Source organism: Schistocerca americana, chromosome 11, assembly GCF_021461395.2.
Source record: "Schistocerca americana isolate TAMUIC-IGC-003095 chromosome 11, iqSchAmer2.1, whole genome shotgun sequence".
In the NCBI taxonomy this organism is placed as follows: domain Eukaryota; kingdom Metazoa; phylum Arthropoda; class Insecta; order Orthoptera; family Acrididae; genus Schistocerca; species Schistocerca americana.
In genome coordinates, this window is record NC_060129.1 from 162,209,580 (window position 1) to 162,232,352 (window position 22,773).

Consider the following 22,773-nt stretch of genomic DNA (forward strand, 5'->3'; position numbering starts at 1 on the left):
GTAAAAACGGAAGAAAATCTCCTGCTTCGTCTTTTGTTTCGTAATGACGTAATAACTGATCGTCACAATTGTCGCCCTTCTCTCAGAAACGTTTACATTTATCGTTTGGAAACTTACGGCGGGTGCTGAGGTATTCGATGGCACTACAAGCAACAAAACAGAGCCATCCAAGTTGAAGCAATCGCCAAGAAAGAAGTAGTAAAATTAACGTTTTGGTTTTCGAATATTCAATTATTAGCCGGAGTTAGTGCCTTGCAGTTGACCGAGGACCTTGAGGTTTTGCATGAACTGAGGTCTCGCCGCCACAGAGCTTGAGAAAGTGCGAAAAGTGTTAATATGTAGTAAAAACGGAAGAAAATCTCCCGTTTCGTCCTTTGTTTCGTAATGACGTTATGACTGATCGTCACAATTGTCGCCGTTCTCTCAGAAACGTTTACATTTATCGTTTGGAAACTTACGCCGTGTGCTGAGGTATTCGATGGCACTACAAGCAACAAAACAGAGCCTTGCAAGTTGAAGCAATCGGCAAGGAAGAAGTAGTAAAGTTATTGTTTTGGTTTTCGAATTAACAATTAATAGCCAGAGTTAGTGCCTTGCAGTTGACCGAGGTCCATGAGGTTTTGCATGAACTGAGGTCTCGCCGCCACAGAGCTTGAGAAAGTGAGAAAAGTGTTAATATGTAGTAAAAACGGAAGAAAATCTCCCGTTTCGTCTTTTGTTTCGTAATGACGTAATGACTGATCGTCACAATTGTCGCCCTTCCCTCAGAAACGTTTACATTTACCATTTGGAAACTTACGCCGTGTGCTGACGTATTCTATGGCACTACAAGCAACAAAACCCAGCCATGTAAGTTGAGTCAATCGGCAAGAAAGAAGTAGTAAAATTAATGTTTTAGTTTTCGAATATTCATTTATTAGCCAGAGTTAGTGCCTTGCAGTTGACCGAGGACCTTGAGGTTTTGCATGAACTGATGTCTCTCCGCTACAGAGCATGAGAAAGTGTGAAAAGTGTTAATATGTAGTAAAAACGGAAGGAAATCTCTCGTTTCGTCTTTTGTTTCGAAATGTCGTAATGACTGATCGTCACAATTGTCTCCCTACTCTCTGAAACGTTTACATTTATTGTTTGGAAACTTACGCCGTGTGCTGACATTTTCGATGGCACTGCAGGCAACAAAACAGAGCCTTCTAAGTTGAAGCAATCGGCAAGAAAGAAGTAGTAAAAGTAATGTTTTGGTTTTCGAAAATTCAATTATTAGCCAGAGTTGGTGCCTTGCAGTTGACCGACGACCTTGAGGTTTTGCGTGAACTGAGGTCTGGTAGCCACAGAGCTTGAGAAAGTGTGAAAAGTGTTAATATGTAGTAAAAACGGAAGAAAATCTCCCGTTTCGTCTTTTGTTTCGTAATGACGTAATGACTGATCGTCACAATTGTCGCCCTTGTCTCAGAAACGTTTACAATTATCGTTTGCAAACATACGGCGGGTGCTGAGCTATTCGATGGCACTACAAGCAACAAAACAGAGCCTTCTAAGTTGAAGCAATCGGCAAGAAAGAAGTAGTAAAAGTAATGTTTTAGTTTCCGAAAATTCAATTATTAGCCAGAGTTGGTGCCTTGCAGTTGACCGAGGACCTTGAGGTTATGCATAAACAGAGGTCTGGTAGCCACATAGCATGAGAAAGAGCGAAAAGCGTTAATATATAGTAAAAACGGAAAACAATCTCCCGTTTCGTCTTTTGTTTCGTAATGACGTAATGAGTGATCGTCACAATTGTCGCCCTTCTCTCAGAAACGTTTACATTTATCATTTGGAAACTTACAGCGGGTACTGTGATAGTCGATGGCACTACAAGCAACAAAACAGAGCTTTCTAAGTTTCAGCAATCGGCAAGAAAGAAGTAGTAAAAGTAATGTTTTGGTTTTCGAAAATTCAATTATTAACCAGAGTTGGTGCGTTGCAGTTGACCGAGGACCATGATGTTTTGCATGAACTGAGGTCTGGTATCCACATAACATTAGAAAGAGCTAAAAGTGTTAATATGTAGTAAAAACGGAAGAAAATCTCCCGTTTCGTCTTTTGTTTCGTAATGACGTAATGACTGATCGTCACAATTGTCGCCCTTCTCTCAGAAACGTTTACATTTATCGTTTGGGAACTTACCGCGGGTGCTGCGATATTCGATGGCACTACAAGCAATAAAACAGAGCCTTCTAAGTTGAAGCAATCGGCAAGAAGGAAGTAGTAAAAGTAATGTTTTGGTTTTCGAAAATTCAATTATTAGCTGGAATTGGTGCCTTACAGTTGACCGAGGACCTTGAGGTCTTGCATGAACTGAGGTCTGGTAGCCACATAGCGTAAGAAACAGCGAAAAGTGTTAATATGTAGTAAAAACGGAAGAAAATGTCCCGGATCGTCTTTTGTTTCGTAATGACGTAATGACTGATCGTTTACAATTGTCGCCCTTCTCTCAGAAACGTTTACATTTATCGTTTGGAAACTTACCGCAGGTGCTGTGATATTCGATGGCACTACAAGCAACAAAAGAGAGCCTTCTAAGTTGAAGTAATGGGCAAGAAGGAAGTAGTAAAATTAATGTTTGGTTTTCGAAAATTCAATTATTAGCCAGAGTTGGTGCCTTGCAGTTGACCGAGGACCTTTAGGTTTTGCATGAAATGAGGTCTGGTAGCCACATAGCATGAGAAAAAGCGAAATGTGTTAATATATTGTAAAAACGGAAGAAAATCTCCCGCTTCGTACTTTGCTTCGTAATGACGTAAAGACTGATCGTCACAATTGTCGCCCTTCTCTCAGTAACGTTTACGTTTATCGTTTGGAAACTTACCGCGGGTGCTGTGATATTGGATGGCACTACAAGCAACAAAACAGAGCCTTCTAAGTTGAAGCAATCTGCAAGAAAGAAGTAGTAAATGTAATGCTTTGGTTTTCGATAATTCAATTACTAGCTAGAGTTGGTGCCTTGCAGTTGACTGAGGACCTTGAGGTTTTGCATTAACTGAGGTCTGGTAGCCACATAGCATGAGAAAGAGGGAAAAGTGTTAATATATAGTAAAAACGGAAGAAAATCTCCCGTTTCGTTTTTGTTTCGTAATGACGTAATGACTGATCTACACATTTGCCGGCCTTCTCTCAGAAACGTTTACATTTATCGTTTGGAAACATATCGCAGGTGCTGTGATATTCGATGGCAGTACAAGCAACAAAACAGGGCCTTCTACGTTGAAGCAATCGGCAAGAAAGAAGTAGTTAAAGTAATAATTTGGCTTTCGAAAATTCAATTATTAGCCAGAGTTGGTGCCTTGCAGTTGACTGAGGACCTTGAGATTTTGCATGAACTGATATCTGGTATCCACATAGCATGAGGAAGAGCGAAAAGTGTTAATATATAGTAAAAACGGAAGAAAATCTCCCGTTTCGTCTTTTGTTTCGTAATGACGTAATGACTGATCGACTCAATTGCCGCCCTTCTCTCAGAAACGTTTACATTTATCGTTTGGAAACATACCACGGGTGCTGTCATATTCGATGGCACTACAAGCAACAAAACAGAGCCTTCTAAGTTGAAGCAATCGGCAAGAAAGAAGTAGTAAAAGTAAAGATTTGGTTTTCGAAAATTCAATTATTAGCCAGGGTTAGTGCCTTACAGTTGACCGAGGACCATGAGGTTTTGCATGGACTGAGGTCCGGTAGCCAAATAATGTAAGAAAGAGCGAAAAGTGTTAATAAATAGCAAAACGGAAGAAAATCTCCCGTTTCGTCTTTTTTATTCGTAATGACGTAGTAACTGATCGTTACAATTGTCACCCTTCTCTCAGAAACGTTTACATTTATCGTTTGGAAACTTACGCCGTGTGCTGAGGTATTCGATGGCACTACAAGCAACAAAACAGAGACTTCTAAGTTGAAGCAATCGGCAAGAAAGAAGTGGTAAAAGTAATGTTTTGGTTTTCGAATATTCAATTATTAGCCAGAGTTGGTGCCTTGCAGTTGACCGAGGACTTTGAGGTTTTGCATGAACTGAGGTCTGGTAGCCACATAGCACGAGAAAGAGCGAAAAGTGTTAATATATAGTAAAAACGAAAGAAAATCTCCCGTTTCGTGTTTTGTTTTGTAATGACGTAATGACTGATCGTCACAATTGTCGCCCTTCTCTCAGAAACGTTTACATTTATCGTTTGGAAACTTACGCAGTGTGCTGAGGTATTCGATTGCACTACAAGCAACAAAACAGAGCCTTCTAAGTTGAAGCAATCGGCTAGAAAGAAGTAATAAAAGTAATGTTTTGGTTTTCGAAAATTCAATTATTAGCCAGAGTTGGTGCCTTGCAGTTGACCGAGGACCTTGAGGGTTTGCATGAACTGAGGTCTGGTAGCCACATAGCATCAGAAAGAGCGAAAAGTGTTCATATATAGTAAAAACGGAAGAAAATCTCCCGTTTCGTCTTTTGTTTCGTAATGACGTAATGAGTGATCGTCACAATTGTCGCCCTTCTCTCAGAAACGTTTAAATTTATCGTTTGCAAACATACGGTGGGTGCTGAGGTATTCGATGGAACTAAAAGCAACAAAACAGAGCGTTTAAGTTGAAGCAATCGGCAAGAAAGAAGTAGTAAAATTAATGTTTTGGATTTCGAAAATTGAATTATTAGCCGGAGTTAGTGCCTTGCAGTGGGCCGAGGACCTTTAGGTTTTGCATGAACTGAGGTCTCGCCGCCACAGAGTTTGAGAAAGTGTGAAAAGTGTTAATATGTAGTAAAACCGGAAGAAAATCTCCCGTTTCGTCTTATGTATCGTAATGACGTAATGACTGATCGTCACAATTGTCGCCCTTTTCTCAGAAACGTTTACATTTATCGTTTGGAAACTTACGCCGTGTGCTGAAGTATTCGATGGCACTACTAGAAACAAAACAGAGCTTTCTAAGTTGAAGCAATCGGCAAGAAAGAAGTAGTAAAATTAACGTTTTGGTTTTCGAATATTCAATTATTAGCCAGAGTTAGTGCCTTGCAGTTGACCGAGGACCTTGAGGCTTTGCATGAACTGAGGTCTAGTAGCCACATAGCATGAAAAAGAGCGAAAAGTGTTAATATATAGTAAAAACGAAAGAAAATCACCCGTATCGTCTTTTGTTTCGTAATGACGTAATTACTGATCATCAAAATTGTCGCCCTTCTCTCAGAAGCGATTACATTTATCGTTTGTAAACTTACGCCGTGTGCTAAGGTATTCGATGGCACTACAAGCAACAAAACGGAGCCTTCTAAGTTGAAGGGATCGGCAAGAAAGAAGTAGTAAAATTAAAGTTTTGGTTTACGAAAATTCAATTATTAGCCAGAGTTAGTGCCTTGCAGTTGACCGAAGACCTTGAGGTTTTGCATGTACTGAGGTCTCGCCGCCACAGAGCTTGAGAAAGTGTGAAAAGTGTTAATATATAGTAAAAACCGAAGAAAATCTCCCGTTTCGTCTTTTGTTTCGTAATGACGTAATGACTGATCGTCACAATTGTCGCCCTTCTCTCAGAAACGTTTACATTTATCGTTTGGAAACTTACGCCGCGTGCTGAGGTGTTCGATGGCAATACAAGCAACAAAAATGAGCCTTCTAAGTTGAAGCAATCGGCAAGAAAGGAGTAGTAAAAGTAATGTTTTATTTTTCGAATATTCAATTATTAGCCTGAGTTGGTGCCTTGCAGTTGACCGAGGACCTTGAAAGTTTGCTTGAACTGTGGTCTGGTTGCCACATAGCATGAGAAAGAGCGAAAATTGTTAGTATACAGTGAAAACGGAATAAAATCTCCCGTTTCGTCTTTTGTTCGTAATGACGTAATGACTGATCGTCACAATTGTCGCTCTTCTCTCAGAAACGTTTACATTTATCGTTTGGAAACGTACGGCGGGTGCTGAGGTATTCGATGGCACAACAAGCAACAAAACAGAGCCATCTAAGTTGAAGCAATCGGCAAGAAAGAAGCAGTAAAAGGAATGTTTTGGTTTTCGAATATTCAATTATTAGCCAGAGTTGGTGCCTTGCAGTTGACCGACGACCTTGAGGTTTTGCATGAACGGAGGTCTGGTAGCCACATAGCATGAGAATGAGCCAAAAGTGTTAATATATAGTAGAAGCGTAAGAAAATCTCCCGTTTGGTTTTTTGTTTCGTAATGAAGTAATGACTGATCGTCACAATTGTCGCCCTTCTTTCAGAAACGTTTACATTTATCGTTTGGAAACTTAGGCCGTGTGCTGAGGTATTCGATGGCTCTACAAGCAACAAAACAGAGCGTACTAAGTTGAAGCAAGCTGCAAGAAAGAAGTAGTAAAAGTAATGTTTTGGTTTTCGAATATTCGATTATTAGCCTGGGTTGGTGTCTTGCAGTTGACCGAGGACCTTGATGTATTGCATTAACCGAGGTCTGGTAGCCACATAGCATGAATAAGAGCGAAAAGTGTTAATATATAGTAAAAACGGAAGAAAATCTCCCGTTTCTTCTTTTGTTTCGTAATGACGTAATGACTGATCGTCACAATTGTCGCCCTTCTCTCAGAAACGTTTACATTTATCGTTTTGAAACTTACGCCGTGTGCTGAGGTATTCGATGGCTCTACAAGCAACAAAACAGAGCCTTCTAAGTTGAAGCAATCTGCAAGAAAGAAGTAGTAAAAGTAATGTTCTGGTTTTCGAATATTCGATTATTAGCCTGGGTTGGTGCCTTGCAGTTGACCGAGGACCTTGATGTATTGCATTAACCGAGGTCTGGTAGCCACATAGCATGAATAAGAGCGAAAAGTGTTAATATATAGTAAAAACGGAAGAAAATCTCCCGTTTCTTCTTTTGTTTCGTAATGACGTAATGACTGATCGTCACAATTGTCGCCCTTCTCTCAGAAACGTTTACATTTATCGTTTGGAAACTTACGCCGTGTGCTGAGGAATTCGATGGCACTACAAGCAACACAACAGAGCCTTCTAAGTTGAAGCAATCGGCAAGAAAGAAGTAGTAAAAGTAACGTTTTGGTTTTCGAATTTTCAATTATAAGCCAGAGATGGTGCCTTGCAGTTGACCGAGGACCTTGAGGTTTTGCATGAACTGAGGTCTGGTAGCCACATAGCATGAAAAAGAGCGAAAAGTGTTAATATATAGTAAAAACGTAAGAAAATCTCCCGTTTCGTCTTTTGTTTCGTAATGACGTAATGACTGATCTACACATTTGCCGGCCTTCTCTCAGAAACGTTTACATTTATCGTTTGGAAACATATCGCAGGTGCTGTGATATTCGATGGCAGTACAAGCAACAAAACAGGGCCTTCTACGTTGAAGCAATCGGCAAGAAAGAAGTAGTTAAAGTAATAATTTGGTTTTCGAAAATTCAATTATTAGCCAGAGTTGGTGCCTTGCAGTTGACTGAGGACCTTGAGATTTTGCATGAACTGATATCTGGTATCCACATAGCATGAGAAAGAGCGAAAAGTGTTAATATATAGTAAAAACGGAAGAAAATCTCCCGTTTCGTCTTTTGTTTCGTAATGACGTAATGACTGATCGACTCAATTGCCGCCCTTCTCTCAGAAACGTTTACATTTATCGTTTGGAAACATACCACGGGTGCTGTCATATTCGATGGCACTACAAGCAACAAAACAGAGCCTTCTAAGTTGAAGCAATCGGCAAGAAAGAAGTAGTAAAAGTAAAGATTTGGTTTTCGAAAATTCAATTATTAGCCAGGGTTAGTGCCTTACAGTTGACCGAGGACCATGAGGTTTTGCATGGACTGAGGTCCGGTAGCCAAATAATGTAAGAAAGAGCGAAAAGTGTTAATAAATAGCAAAACGGAAGAAAATCTCCCGTTTCGTCTTTTTTATTCGTAATGACGTAGTAACTGATCGTTACAATTGTCACCCTTCTCTCAGAAACGTTTACATTTATCGTTTGGAAACTTACGCCGTGTGCTGAGGTATTCGATGGCACTACAAGCAACAAAACAGAGACTTCTAGGTTGAAGCAATCGGCAAGAAAGAAGTGGTAAAAGTAATGTTTTGGTTTTCGAATATTCAATTATTAGCCAGAGTTGGTGCCTTGCAGTTGACCGAGGACTTTGAGGTTTTGCATGAACTGAGGTCTGGTAGCCACATAGCACGAGAAAGAGCGAAAAGTGTTAATATATAGTAAAAACGAAAGAAAATCTCCCGTTTCGTGTTTTGTTTTGTAATGACGTAATGACTGATCGTCACAATTGTCGCCCTTCTCTCAGAAACGTTTACATTTATCGTTTGGAAACTTACGCAGTGTGCTGAGGTATTCGATTGCACTACAAGCAACAAAACAGAGCCTTCTAAGTTGAAGCAATCGGCTAGAAAGAAGTAATAAAAGTAATGTTTTGGTTTTCGAAAATTCAATTATTAGCCAGACTTGGTGCCTTGCAGTTGACCGAGGACCTTGAGGGTTTGCATGAACTGAGGTCTGGTAGCCACATAGCATCAGAAAGAGCGAAAAGTGTTCATATATAGTAAGAACGGAAGAAAATCTCCCGTTTCGTCTTTTGTTTCGTAATGACGTAATGAGTGATCGTCACAATTGTCGCCCTTCTCTCAGAAACGTTTAAATTTATCGTTTGCAAACATACGATGGGTGCTGAGGTATTCGATGGAACTAAAAGCAACAAAACAGAGCGTTTAAGTTGAAGCAATCGGCAAGAAAGAAGTAGTAAAATTAATGTTTTGGATTTCGAAAATTGAATTATTAGCCGGAGTTAGTGCCTTGCAGTGGGCCGAGGACCTTTAGGTTTTGCATGAACTGAGGTCTCGCCGCCACAGAGTTTGAGAAAGTGTGAAAAGTGTTAATATGTAGTAAAACCGGAAGAAAATCTCCCGTTTCGTCTTATGTATCGTAATGACGTAATGACTGATCGTCACAATTGTCGCCCTTTTCTCAGAAACGTTTACATTTATCGTTTGGAAACTTACGCCGTGTGCTGAAGTATTCGATGGCACTACTAGAAACAAAACAGAGCTTTCTAAGTTGAAGCAATCGGCAAGAAAGAAGTAGTAAAATTAACGTTTTGGTTTTCGAATATTCAATTATTAGCCAGAGTTAGTGCCTTGCAGTTGACCGAGGACCTTGAGGCTTTGCATGAACTGAGGTCTAGTAGCCACATAGCATGAAAAAGAGCGAAAAGTGTTAATATATAGTAAAAACGAAAGAAAATCACCCGTATCGTCTTTTGTTTCGTAATGACGTAATTACTGATCATCAAAATTGTCGCCCTTCTCTCAGAAGCGATTACATTTATCGTTTGTAAACTTACGCCGTGTGCTAAGGTATTCGATGGCACTACAAGCAACAAAACGGAGCCTTCTAAGTTGAAGGGATCGGCAAGAAAGAAGTAGTAAAATTAAAGTTTTGGTTTACGAAAATTCAATTATTAGCCAGAGTTAGTGCCTTGCAGTTGACCGAAGACCTTGAGGTTTTGCATGTACTGAGGTCTCGCTGCCACAGAGCTTGAGAAAGTGTGAAAAGTGTTAATATATAGTAAAAACCGAAGAAAATCTCCCGTTTCGTCTTTTGTTTCGTAATGACGTAATGACTGATCGTCACAATTGTCGCCCTTCTCTCAGAAACGTTTACATTTATCGTTTGGAAACTTACGCCGCGTGCTGAGGTGTTCGATGGCAATACAAGCAACAAAAATGAGCCTTCTAAGTTGAAGCAATCGGCAAGAAAGGAGTAGTAAAAGTAATGTTTTGGTTTTCGAATATTCAATTATTAGCCTGAGTTGGTGCCTTGCAGTTGACCGAGGACCTTGAAAGTTTGCTTGAACTGTGGTCTGGTTGCCACATAGCATGAGAAAGAGCGAAAATTGTTAGTATACAGTGAAAACGGAATAAAATCTCCCGTTTCGTCTTTTGTTCGTAATGACGTAATGACTGATCGTCACAATTGTCGCTCTTCTCTCAGAAACGTTTACATTTATCGTTTGGAAACGTACGGCGGGTGCTGAGGTATTCGATGGCACAACAAGCAACAAAACAGAGCCATCTAAGTTGAAGCAATCGGCAAGAAAGAAGCAGTAAAAGGAATGTTTTGGTTTTCGAATATTCAATTATTAGCCAGAGTTGGTGCCTCGCAGTTGACCGACGACCTTGAGGTTTTGCATGAACGGAGGTCTGGTAGCCACATAGCATGAGAATGAGCCAAAAGTGTTAATATATAGTAGATGCGTAAGAAAATCTCCCGTTTGGTTTTTTGTTTCGTAATGAAGTAATGACTGATCGTCACAATTGTCGCCCTTCTTTCAGAAACGTTTACATTTATCGTTTGGAAACTTACGCCGTGTGCTGAGGTATTCGATGGCTCTACAAGCAACAAAACAGAGCGTACTAAGTTGAAGCAAGCTGCAAGAAAGAAGTAGTAAAAGTAATGTTTTGGTTTTCGAATATTCGATTATTAGCCTGGGTTGGTGTCTTGCAGTTGCCGAGGACCTTGATGTATTGCATTAACCGAGGTCTGGTAGCCACATAGCATGAATAAGAGCGAAAAGTGTTAATATATAGTAAAAACGGAAGAAAATCTCCCGTTTCTTCTTTTGTTTCGTAATGACGTAATGACTGATCGTCACAATTGTCGCCCTTCTCTCAGAAACGTTTACATTTATCGTTTTGAAACTTACGCCGTGTGCTGAGGAATTCGATGGCACTACAAGCAACACAACAGAGCCTTCTAAGTTGAAGCAATCGGCAAGAAAGAAGTAGTAAAAGTAACGTTTTGGTTTTCGAATTTTCAATTATAAGCCAGAGATGGTGCCTTGCAGTTGACCGAGGACCTTGAGGTTTTGCATGAACTGAGGTCTGGTAGCCACATAGCATGAAAAAGAGCGAAAAGTGTTAATATATAGTAAAAACGTAAGAAAATCTCCCGTTTCGTCTTTTGTTTCGTAATGACGTAATGACTGATCGTCACAATTGTCGCCCTTCTCTCAGAAACGTTTACATTTATCGTTTGGAAACTTACGCCGTGTGCTGAGGTATTCGATGGCACTACAAGCAACGAAACAGAGACTTTTAAGTTGAAGCAATCGGCATGAAAGAAGTAGTAAAAGTAATAATTTGGTTTTCGAATATTCAATTATTAGCCAGAGTTAGTGCCTTGCAGTTGACCGAGGACCTTGAGGTTTTGCATGAACTGAGGTCTGGTAGCCACATAGCACGAGAAAGAGCGAAAAGTGTTAATATATATTAAAAACGGAAGAAAATCTCCCGTTTCGTCTTTTTTTTCGTAATGACTTAATGACTGATCGTCACAATTGACGCCCTTCTCTCAGAAACGTTTACATTTATCGTTTGGAAACTTACGCCGTGTGCTGAGGTATTCGATGGCACTACAAGCAACAAAACAGAGCCTTCTAAGTTGAAGCAATCGGGAAGAAAGAAGTAATAAAAGTAATGTTTTGGTTTTCGAAAATTCAATTATTAGCCAGAGTTGCTGCCTTGCAGTTGACCGAAGACCTTGAGGTTTTGCATGAACTGAGGTCTGGTAGCCACATAGCATCAGAAAGAGCGAAAAGTGTTCATATATAGTAAAAACGGAAGAAAATCTCCGGTTTCGTCTTTTGTTTCGTAATGACGTAATGACTGATCGTCACAATTGTCGCCCTTCTCTCAGAAACGTTTACATTTATCGTTTGGAAACTTACGCCGTGTGTTGAGGTGTTCGATGGCACTACAAGCAACAAAACAGACCCTTCTAAGTTGAAGCAACCGGCAAGAAAGGAGTAGTAAAAGTAATGTTTTGGTTTTCGAATATTCAATTATTAGCCTGAGTTGGTGCCTTGCAGTTGACCGACGACCTTGAAGTTTTGCTTGAACTGGGGTCTGGTTGTCACATAGGATGAGAAAGAGCGAAAAGTGTTAACATACAGCGAAAACGGAAGAAAATCTCCCGTTTCGTCTTTTGTTCGTAATGACGTAATGACTGATCGTCACAATTGTCGCCCTTCTCTCAGAAACGTTTACATTTATCGTTTGGAAACTTACGGCGTGTGCTAAGGTATTCGATGGCACTACAAGCAACAAAACAGAGCCATCTAAGTTGAAGCAATCGGCAAGAAAGAAGCAGTAAAAGGAATGTTTTGGTTTTCGAATTTTCAATTGTTAGCCAGAGTTCGTGCCTTGCAGTTGACCAAGGACCTTGAGGTTTTGCATGAACGGAGGTCTGGTAGCCACATTGCATGAGAATGAGCCAAAAGTGTTAATATATAGTAGAGACGGAAGAAAATCTCCCGTTTGTTCTTTTGTTTCGTAATGAAGTAATGACTGATCGTCACAATTGTCGCTCTTCTCTCAGAAACGTTTACATTTATCGTTTGGAAACTTACGCCGTGTGCCGAGGTATTCGATGGCTCTACAAGCAACAAAACAGAGACTACTAAGTTGAAGCAATCGGCAAGAAAGATGTAGTAAAAGTAATGTTTTTGTTTTCGAATATTCGATTATTAGCCTGGGTTGGTGCCTTGCAGTTGACCGAGGACCTTGATGTATTGCATTAACTGAGGTCTGGTAGCCACATAGCATTAATAAGAGCGAATAGTGTTAATATATAGTAAAAACGGAAGAAAATCTCCCGTTTCGTCTTTTGTTTCGTAATGACGTAATGACTGATCGTCACAATTGTCGCCCTTCTCTCAGAAACGTTTACATTTATCGTTTGGAAACTTACGCCGTGTGCTGAGGTAATCGATGGCACTACAAGCAACACAACAAAGGCTTGTAAGTTGAAGCAATCGGCAAGAAAGAAGTAGTAAAAGTAACGTTTTGGTTTTCGAATATTCAATTATTAGCCAGAGTTGGTGCCTTGCAGTTGACCGAGGACCTTGAGGTTTTGCATGAACTGAGGTCTGGTAGCCACATAGCACGAGAAAGAGCGAAAAGTGTTAATAAATAGTAAAAACGGAAGAAAATCTCCCGTTTCGTCTTTTGTTTCGTAATGACGTAATGAGTGATCGGCACAATTGTCGCCCTTCTCTCAGAAACGTTTACAATTATCGTTTGGAAACTTACGCCGTGTGCCGAGTTATTCGATGGCACTACAAGCAACAAAGCAGAGCCTTCTAAGTTGAAGCAATCGGGAAGAAAGAAGTAGTAAAATTAACGTTTTGGTTTTCGAATATTCAATTATTAGCCAGAGTTAGTGCCTTGCAGTTGACCGAGGACCTTGAGGTTTTGCATGAACTAAGGTCTCGAAGCCACAGAGCTTGAGAAAGTGTGAAAAGTGTTAATATATAGTAAAAACGGAAGAAAATCTCCCGTTTCGTCTTTTGTTTCGTAATGACGTAATGACTGATCGTCACAATTGTGGCCCTTCCCTCAGAAACGTATACATTTATCGCTTAGAAACTTACGCCGTGTGCTGAGGTGTTCGATGACACTAGAAGCAACAAAACAGAGCCTTCTAAGTTGAAGCAATCAGCAAAAAAGAAGTAGTAAAAGTAATGTTTTGGTTTTCGAATATTCAATTATTAGCCTGAGTTGGTGCCTTGCAGTTGACCGAGGACCTTGAAGTTTTGCTTGAACTGGGGTCTGCTTGTCACATAGGATGAGAAAGAGCGTAAAGTGTTAATATACAGTGAAAACGGAAGAAAATCTCCCGTTTCGTCTTTTGTTCGTAATGACGTAATGACTGATCGTCACAATTGTCGCCCCTCTCTCAGAAACGTTTACATTTATCGTTTGTAAACTTACGGCGGGTGCTGACTTATTCGATGGCACTACAAGCAACAAAACAGAGCCATCTAAGTTGAAGCGATCGGCAAGAAAGAAGCAGTAAAAGGAATGTTTTGGTTTTCGAATATTCAATTATTAGCCAGAGTTCGAGCCTTGCAGTTGACCGAGGACCTTGAGGTTTTGCATGAACTGAGGTCTGGTAGCCACATAGCATGAGAATGAGCCAAAAGTGTTAATATATAGTAAAAACGGAAAAAAATCTCCCGTTTCGTCTTTTGTTTCGTAATGACGTAATGACTGATCGTCACAATTGTCGCCCTTCTCTCAGAAACGTTTACATTTATCGTTTGGAAACTTACGCCGTGTGCTGAGGTATTCGATGGCTCTACAAGCAACAAAACAGAGCCTTCTAAGTTGATGCAATCGGCAAGAAAGAAGTAGTAAAAGTAATGTTTTCGTTTTCGAATATTCAATTATTAGCAGGGGTTGGTGCCTTGCAGTTGACCGAGGACCTTGATGTTTTGCATTAACTGAGGTGTGGTAGCCACATAGCATGAAAAAGAGCGAAAAGTGTTAATATATAGTAAAAACGGAAGAAAATCTCAGGTTTCGTCTTTTGTTTCGTAATGACTTAGTGACTGATCGTCACAATTGTCGCCCTTCTCTCTGAAACGTTTACATTTATCGTTTGGAAACTTACGCCGTGTGCTGAGGTATTCGATGGCACTACAAGCAACACATCAGAGCCTTCTAAGTTGAAGCAATCGGCAAGAAAGAAGTTGTAAAAGTAACGTTTTCGTTTTCGAATATTCAATTATTAGCCAGAGTTGGTGCCTTGCAGTTGACCGAGGACCTTGAGGTTTTGCATGAACTGAGGTCTGGTAGCCACATAGCATGAAAAAGAGCGAAAAGTGTTAATATATAGTAAAAACGGAAGAAAATCTCCCGTTTCGTCTTTTGTTTCGTAGTGACGTAATGACTGATAGTCACAATTGTCGCCCTTCTCTCAGAAACGTTTACATTTATCGTTTGGAAACTGACGTCGTGTGCTGAGGTATTCGATGGCACTACAAGCAACAAAACAGAGCCATCTAAGTTGAAGCAATCGGCAAGAAAGAAGTAGTAAAAGTAATGTTTTGGTTTTCGAATATTCAATTTTTAGCCTGAGTTGGTGCCTTGCAGTTGACGGAGGACCTTTAGGTTTTGCATGAACTGAGGTCTGGTAGCCACATAGCATGAGAAAGAGCGAAAAGTGTTAATATACAGTAAAAACCGTAGAAAATCTCCCGTTTCGTCTATTGTTTCGTAATGACGTAATGACTGATCGTCACAATTGTCGCCCTTCTCTCAGAAACGTTTACATTTATCGTTTGGAAACTTACGGCGGGTGCTGAGGTATTCGAAGGCACTACAAGCAACAAAACAGAGCCTTCTAAGTTGCAGCAATCGGCAAGAAAGTAGTAGTAAAGTTAATGTTTTGGTTTTCGAAAATTCAGTTATTAACCGGAGTTAGTGCCTTGCAGTTGACCGAGGACCTTAAGGATTTGCATGAACGGAGGTCTCGTCGCCACAGAGCTTGAGAAAGTGTGAAAAGTGTCATTATGTAGTAAAAACGGAAGAAAATCGACCGTTTCGTCTTTTGTTTCATAATGTCGTAATGACTGATCGTCACAATTGTCGCCCTTCTTCCAGAAACGTTTACATTTATCGTTTGGAAACTTACGCCGTATGCTGAGGTGTTCGATGGCACTACAAGGAACAAAACAGAGCCTTCTAAGTTGAAGCAATCTTCAAGAAAGAAGTAGTAAAAGTAATGTTTTGGTTTTCGAATATTCAATTATAAGCCTGATTTGGTGCCTTGCAGTTGACCGAGGACCTGGAGGTTTTGCATGAACTGGGGTCTGGTAGCCACATAGCATGAGAAAGAGCGAAAAGTGTTAATATACAGTGAAAACGGAAGAAAATCTCCCGTTTCGTCTTTTGTTCGTAATGACGTAATGACTGATCGTCACAATTGTCGCCATTCTCTCAGAAACGATTACATTTATCGTTTGGAAACCTACACCGTGTGCTGAGGTATTCGATGGCACTGCAAGCAATAAAACAGAGCCTTCTAAGTTGAAGCAATCGGCAAAAAAGAAGTAGTAAAATTAATGTTTTTTGTTTTCGAAAATTCAATTATTAGGCGGAGTTCGTGCCTTGCAGTTGACCGAGGACCTTGAGGTCTTGCAAGAAGTGAGGTGTGGTAGACACATAGCATGAGAAAGAGTGAAAAGTGTTAATATGTAGTAAAAACGGAAAAAAATCTCCCGTTTCGTCTTTTGTTTCGTAATGACGTAATGACTGATCGTCACAATTGTCGCCCTTCTCTCAGAAACGTTTACATTTATCGTTTGGAAACTGACGCCTTGTGCTGAGGTATTCGATGGCACTACAAGCAACAAAACAGAGCCTTCTAAGTTGAAGCAATCGGCAAGAAAGAAGTACTAAAATTAAGGTATTGGTTTTCGAAAATTCAATTGTTAGCCGGAGTTAGTGCCTTGCAGTTGACCGAGGACCTTGAGGTTTTGCATGAACTGAGGTCTCGCCGCCACAGAGCTTCAGAAAGTGTGAAAAGTGTTAATATGTAGTAAAAACGGAAGAAAATCGCCCGTTTCTTCTTTTGTTTCGTAATGACGTAATGACTGATCGTCACAATTGTGGCCCTTCTCTCAGAAACGTTTACATTTATCGTTTGGAAACTTACGCCGTGTGCTGAGGTATTCGATGGCAATACAAGCAAGAAAACAGAGCCTTCTAAGTCGAAGCAATCGGCAAGAAAGAAGTAGTAAAATTAATGTTTTGGTATTCGAAAATTCAATTATTAGACGGAGTTAGTGCGTTGCAGTTGACCGAGGACCCTGAGGTTTTGCATGAACGGAGGTCTCGCCGCCACAGAGCTAGAGAAAGTGTGAAAATTGTTAATATGTTGTAAAAACGGATGAAAACCTCCCGTTTCGTCTTTTGTTTCGTAATGACGTAATGACTGATCGTCACAATTGTCGCCCTTCTCTCAGAAACATTTACATTTATCGTTTGGAAACTTACGCCGAGTGCTGAGGTATTCGATGGCACTACAAGCATCAAAACATAGCCTTCTAAGTTGAAGCAATCGGCAAGAAAGAAGTAGTAAAAGTAATGTTTTGGTTTTCGAAAATTCAATTATTAGACAGAGTTGGTGCCTTGCAGTTGACCGAGGACCTTGAAGTTTTGCATGAACTGAGGTCTGGTAGCCACATAGCATGAGAAAGAGCGAAAAGTGTTAATATATAGTAAAAACGGAAGAAAAATTCCCGTTTTGTCTTTTGTTTCTTAATGACGTAATGACTGATCGTCACAATTGTCGCCCTTCGCTCAGAAACGTTAACATTTATCGTTTGGAAACTTACGCCGTGTGCTGAGGTATTCGATGGCACTACAAGCAAGAAAACAGAGCCTTCTAAGTTGAAGCAATCGGTAAGAAAGAAGTACTAAAATTAATGTTTTGGTTTTCGATAATTCAATTATTAGCCGGAGTTAGTGCCTTGAAGTTGACCGAGGACCTTGAGGTTTTGCATGAACTGAGGTCTCGCCGCCACAGAGCTTGAGAAAGTGTGAAAAGTGTAAATATGTAGTAAAAACGGAAGAAAATCTCCCGATTTGTCTTTCGTTTCGCAATGAGGTAATGGCTGATCGTCACAATTGTCGCCCTTCTCTCAGAAACGTTTACATTTATCGTTTGGAAACTTACGCCGTGTGCTGAGGTATTCGATCGCAGTACAAGCAACAAAACAGAGCCTTCTAAGTTGAAGGAATCGGAAAGAAAGAAGTAGTAAAATTAACGTTTTGGTTTTCGAATATTCAATTATTAGCCTGAGTTGGTGCCTTGCAGTTGCCCGAGGACCTTGAGGTTTTGCATGAACTGAGGTCTCGCCGCCACAGAGCTTGAGAAAGTGTGAAAGGTGTTAATATATATTAAAAACGGAAGAAAATCTCCCGTTTCGTCTTTTGTTTCGTAATGACGTAATGACTGATCGTCACAATTGTCGCCCTTCTCTCAGAAACGTATACATTTATCGTTTGGAAACTTACGGCGGGTGCAGAGGTATTCGATGGCACTACAAGCAACAAAACAGAGCCATCTAAGTTGAAGCGATCGGCAAGAAAGAAGCAGTAAAAGGAATGTCTGGTTTTCGAATATTCAATTATTAGCCTGATTTGGTGCCTTGCAGTTGACCGAGGACATTGAAGTTTTGCATGAACTGGGGTCTGATAGCCACATAGCATGAGAAAGAGCGAAAAGTGTTAATATACAGTGAAAACAGAAGAAAATCTCCCGTTTCGTCTTTTGTTCGTAATGACGTAATGACTGATCGTCACAATTGTCGCCCTTCTCTCAGAAACGTTTACATTTATCGTTCGGAAACTTACGGCGGGTGCTGAGGTATTCGATGGCACTACAAGCAACAAAACAGAGCCATCTAAGTTGAAGCGATCGGCAAGAAAGAAGCAGTAAAAGGAATGTTTTGGTGTTCGAATATTCAATTATTAGCCAGAGGTTGTGCCTTGCAGTTGACCGAGGACCTTGAGGTTTTGCATGAACTAAGGTCTGGTAGCCACATAGCATGAGAATGAGCGAAAAGTGTTAATATATAGTAAAAACGAAAGAAAATCTCCCGTTTCGTCTTTTGTTTCGTAATGACGTAATGACTGATCGTCACAATTGTCGCCCTTCTCTCAGAAACGTTTACATTTATCGTTTGGAAACTTACGCCGTGTGCTGAGGTATTCGATGGCAATACAAGCAACAAAACAGAGCCTTCTAAGTTGAAGCAATCGGCAAGAAAGAAGTAGTAAAATTAATGTTTTGGATTTCGATAATTCAATTATTAGCCGGAGTTAGTGCCTTGAAGTTGACCGAGGACCTTGAGGTTTTGCATGAACTGAGGTCTCGCCGCCACAGAGCTTGAGAAAGTGTGAAAAGTGTAAATATGTGGTAAAAACGGAAGAAAATCTCCCGATTTGTCTTTCGTTTCGCAATGAGGTAATGGCTGATCGTCACAATTGTCGCCCTTCTCTCAGAAACGTTTACATTTATCGTTTCGAAACTTACGCCGTGTGCTGAGGTATTCGATGGCACTACATGCAACAAAACAGAGCCTTCTAAGTTGAAGCAATCGGCAAGAAAGAAGTAGTAAAAGTAATGTTTTGGTTTTCGAATATTCAATTATTAGCCTGAGTTGGTGCCTTGCAGTTGACCGAGGAACTTGAGGATTTGCATGAACTGAGGTCTGGTAGCCACATAGCATGAGAAAGAGCGAAAAATGTTAATATATAGTAAAAACGGAAGAAAATCTCCCGTTTCGTCTTCTGTTTCGTAATGACGTAATGACTGATCGTCACAATTGTCGCCCTTCTCTCAGAAACGTATACATTTATCGTTTGGAAACTTACGGCGGGTGCTGAGGTATTCGATGGCACTACAAGCAACAAAACAGAGCCATCTGAGTTGAAGCGATCGGCAAGAAAGAAGCAGTAAAAGGAATGTTTGGTTTTCGAATATTCAATTATTAGCCTGATTTGGTGCCTTGCAGTTGACTGAGGACGTTGATGTTTTGCATTAGCTGAGGTCTGGTAGCCACATAGCTTAAAAAAGAGCGAAAAGTGTTAATACATAGTAAAAACGGAAGAAAATCTCCCGTTTCGTCTTTTGTTTCGTAATGACGTAATGACTGATCGTCACAATTGTCGCCCTTCTCTCAGAAACGTTTACAATTATCGTTTGGAAGCTTACGCCGCGTGCCGAGATATTCGATGGCACTACAAGCAACAAAACAGAGCCTTCTAAGTTGAAGGAATCGGAAAGAAAGAAGTAGTAAAATTAACGTTTTGGTTTTCGAATATTCAATTATTAGCCTGAGTTGGTGCCTTGCAGTTGCCCGAGGACCTTGAGGTTTTGCATGAACTGAGGTCTCGCCGCCACAGAGCTTGAGAAAGTGTGAAAAGTGTTAATATATATTAAAAACGGAAGAAAATCTCCCGTTTCGTCTTTTGTTTCGTAATGACGTAATGACTGATCGTCACAACTGTCGCCCTTCTCTCAGAAACGTATACAGTTATCGTTTGGAAACTTACGGCGGGTGCTGAGGTATTCGATGGCACTACAAGCAACAAAACAGAGCCATCTGAGTTGAAGCGATCGGCAAGAAAGAAGCAGTAAAAGGAATGTCTGGTTTTCGAATTTTCAATTATTAGCCTGATTTGGTGCCTTGCAGTTGACCGAGGACCTTGAAGTTTTGCATGAACTGGGGTCTGATAGCCACATAGCATGAGAAAGAGCGAAAAGTGTTAATATACAGTGAAAACAGAAGAAAATCTCCCGTTTCGTCTTTTGTTCGTAATGACGTAATGACTGATCGTCACAATTGTCGCCCTTCTCTCAGAAACGTTTACATTTATCGTTTGGAAACTTACGGCGGGTGCTGAGGTATTCGATTGCACTACAAGCAACAAAACAGAGCCATCTAAGTTGAAGCGATCGGCAAGAAAGAAGCAGTAAAAGTAATGTTTTGGTGTTCGAATATTCAATTATTAGCCAGAGGTGGTGCCTTGCAGTTGACCCAGGACCTTGATGTTTTGCATTAACTGAGGTCTGGTAGCCACATAGCATGAAAAAGAGCGAAAAGTGTTAATATATAGTAAAAACGGAAGAAAATCTCCCGTTTCGTCTTTTGTTTCGTAATGACGTAATGACTGATCGTCACAATTGTCGCCCTTCTCTCAGAAACGTTTACAATTATCGTTTGGAAGCTTACGCCATGTGTCGAGATATTCGATGGCACTACAAGCAACAAAACAGAGCCTTCTAAGTTGAAGCAATCGGAAAGATAGAAGTAGTAAAATTAACGTTTTGGTTTTCGAATATTCAATTATTAGCAAGAGTTAGTGCCTTGCAGTTGACCAAGGACCTTGAGGTTTTGCATGAACTGAGGTCTCGAAGCCACAGAGCTCGAGAAAGTGTGAAAAGTGTTAATATATAGTAAAAACGGAAGAAAAACTCCCGTTTCGTCTTTTGTTTCGTAATGACGTAGTGACTGATCGATACAATTTTCGCCCTTCTCTCTGAAACGTTTACATTTATCGTTTGGAAACTTACGCCGTGTGCTGAGGTATTCGATGGCACTACAAGCAACACAACAGAGCCTTCTAAGTTGAAGCAATCGGCAAGAAAGAAGTAGTAAAAGTAACGTTTTCCTTTTCGAATATTCAATTATTAGCCAGAGTTGTTGCCTTGCAGTTGACCGAGGACCTTTAAGTTCTGCATGAACTGAGGTCTGGTAGCCACATAGCATGAAAAAGAACGAAAAGTGTTAATATATAGTAAAAACGGAAGAAAATCTCCCGTTTCGTCTTTTGTTTTGTAATGACGTAATGACTGATCGTAACAATTGTCGCCCTTCTCTCAGAAACGTATACATTTATCGTTTGGAAACTGACGCCGTGTGCTGAGGTATTCGATGGCACTACGAGCAACAAAACAGAGCCTTCTAAGTTGAAGCAATCATCAAGAAAGAAGTAGTAAAAGTAATGTTTTGGTTTTCGAATATTCAATTTTTAGCCTGAGTTGGTGCCTTGCATTCGACGGAGGACCTTGAGGTTTTGAATGAACTGAGGTCTGGTAGCCACATAGCAAGAGAAAGAGCAAAAAGTGTTAATATACTGTAAAAACGGAAGAAAATCTCCCGTTTCGTCTATTGTTTCGTAATGACGTAATGACTGATCGTCACAATTGTCGCCCTTCTCTCAGAAACGTTTACATTTATCGTTTGGAAACTTATGGCGGGTGCTGAGGTATTCGATGGCACTACAAGCAACAAAACAGAGCCTTCTAAGTTGCAGCAATCGGTAAGAAAGTAGTAGTAAAGTGAATGTTTTGGTTTTCGAAAATTCAATTATTAACCGGAGTTAGTGCCTTCCAATTGACCGAGGACCTTGAGGTTTTGCATGAACTGAGGTCTCACCGCCACAGAGCTTGAGAAAGTGTGAAAAGTGTTAATATATAGTAAAAACGGAAGAAAATCTCCCGTTTCGCCTTTTGTTTCGTAATGACGTAATGACTGATCGTCACAATTGTCGCCCTTCACTCAGAAACGTTTACATTTATCGTTTGGAAACTTACACCGTGTGCTGAGGTGTTCGATGGCACTACAAGCAACAAAACAGAGCCTTCTAAGTTGAAGCAATCGGCAAGAAAGAAGTAGTAAAAGTAATGTTTTGGTTTTCGAATATTCAATTATTAGCCTGAGTTGGTGCCTTGCAGTTGACCGAGGACCTTGAGGTTTTGCATGAACTGAGGTCTGGTAGCCACATAGCATGAGAAAGAGCGAAAAGTGTTAATATACAGTGAAAACGGAAGAAAATCTCCCGTTTCGTCTTTTGTTCGTAATGACGTAATGACTGATCGTCCCTATTGTCGCCCTTCTCTCAGAAACGTTTACAATTATCGTTTGGAAACTTACGGCGGGTGCTGAGGCATTCGATGGCACTACAAGCAACAAAACAGAGCCTTCTAAGTTGAAGCTATCGGCAAGAAAGAAGTAGTAAAATTAATGTTTTGGTTTTCGAAAATGCAATTATTAACCGGAGTTCGTGCCTTGCAGTTGACCGAGGACCTTGAGGTTTTGAATGAAATGAGGACTGGTAGCCACATAGCAAGAGAAAGAGCGAAAAGTGTTAATAAATAGTAAAAACGGTAGAAAATCTCCCGTCTCGTCTTTTGTTCCGTAACACGTAATGACTGATCGTCACAATTGCCGCCCTTCTCTCAGAAACGTTTACATTTATCGTTTGGAAACTGACGCCGTGTGCAGAGGGATTCGATGGCACTACAAGCAACAAAACAGAGCCTTCTAAGTTGAGGCAATCGGCAAGAAAGAAGTAGTAAAATTAAGGTATTGGTTTTCGAATATTCAATTATTAGCCTGAGTTGGTGCCTTGCAGTTGACCGAGGACCTTGAGGTTTTG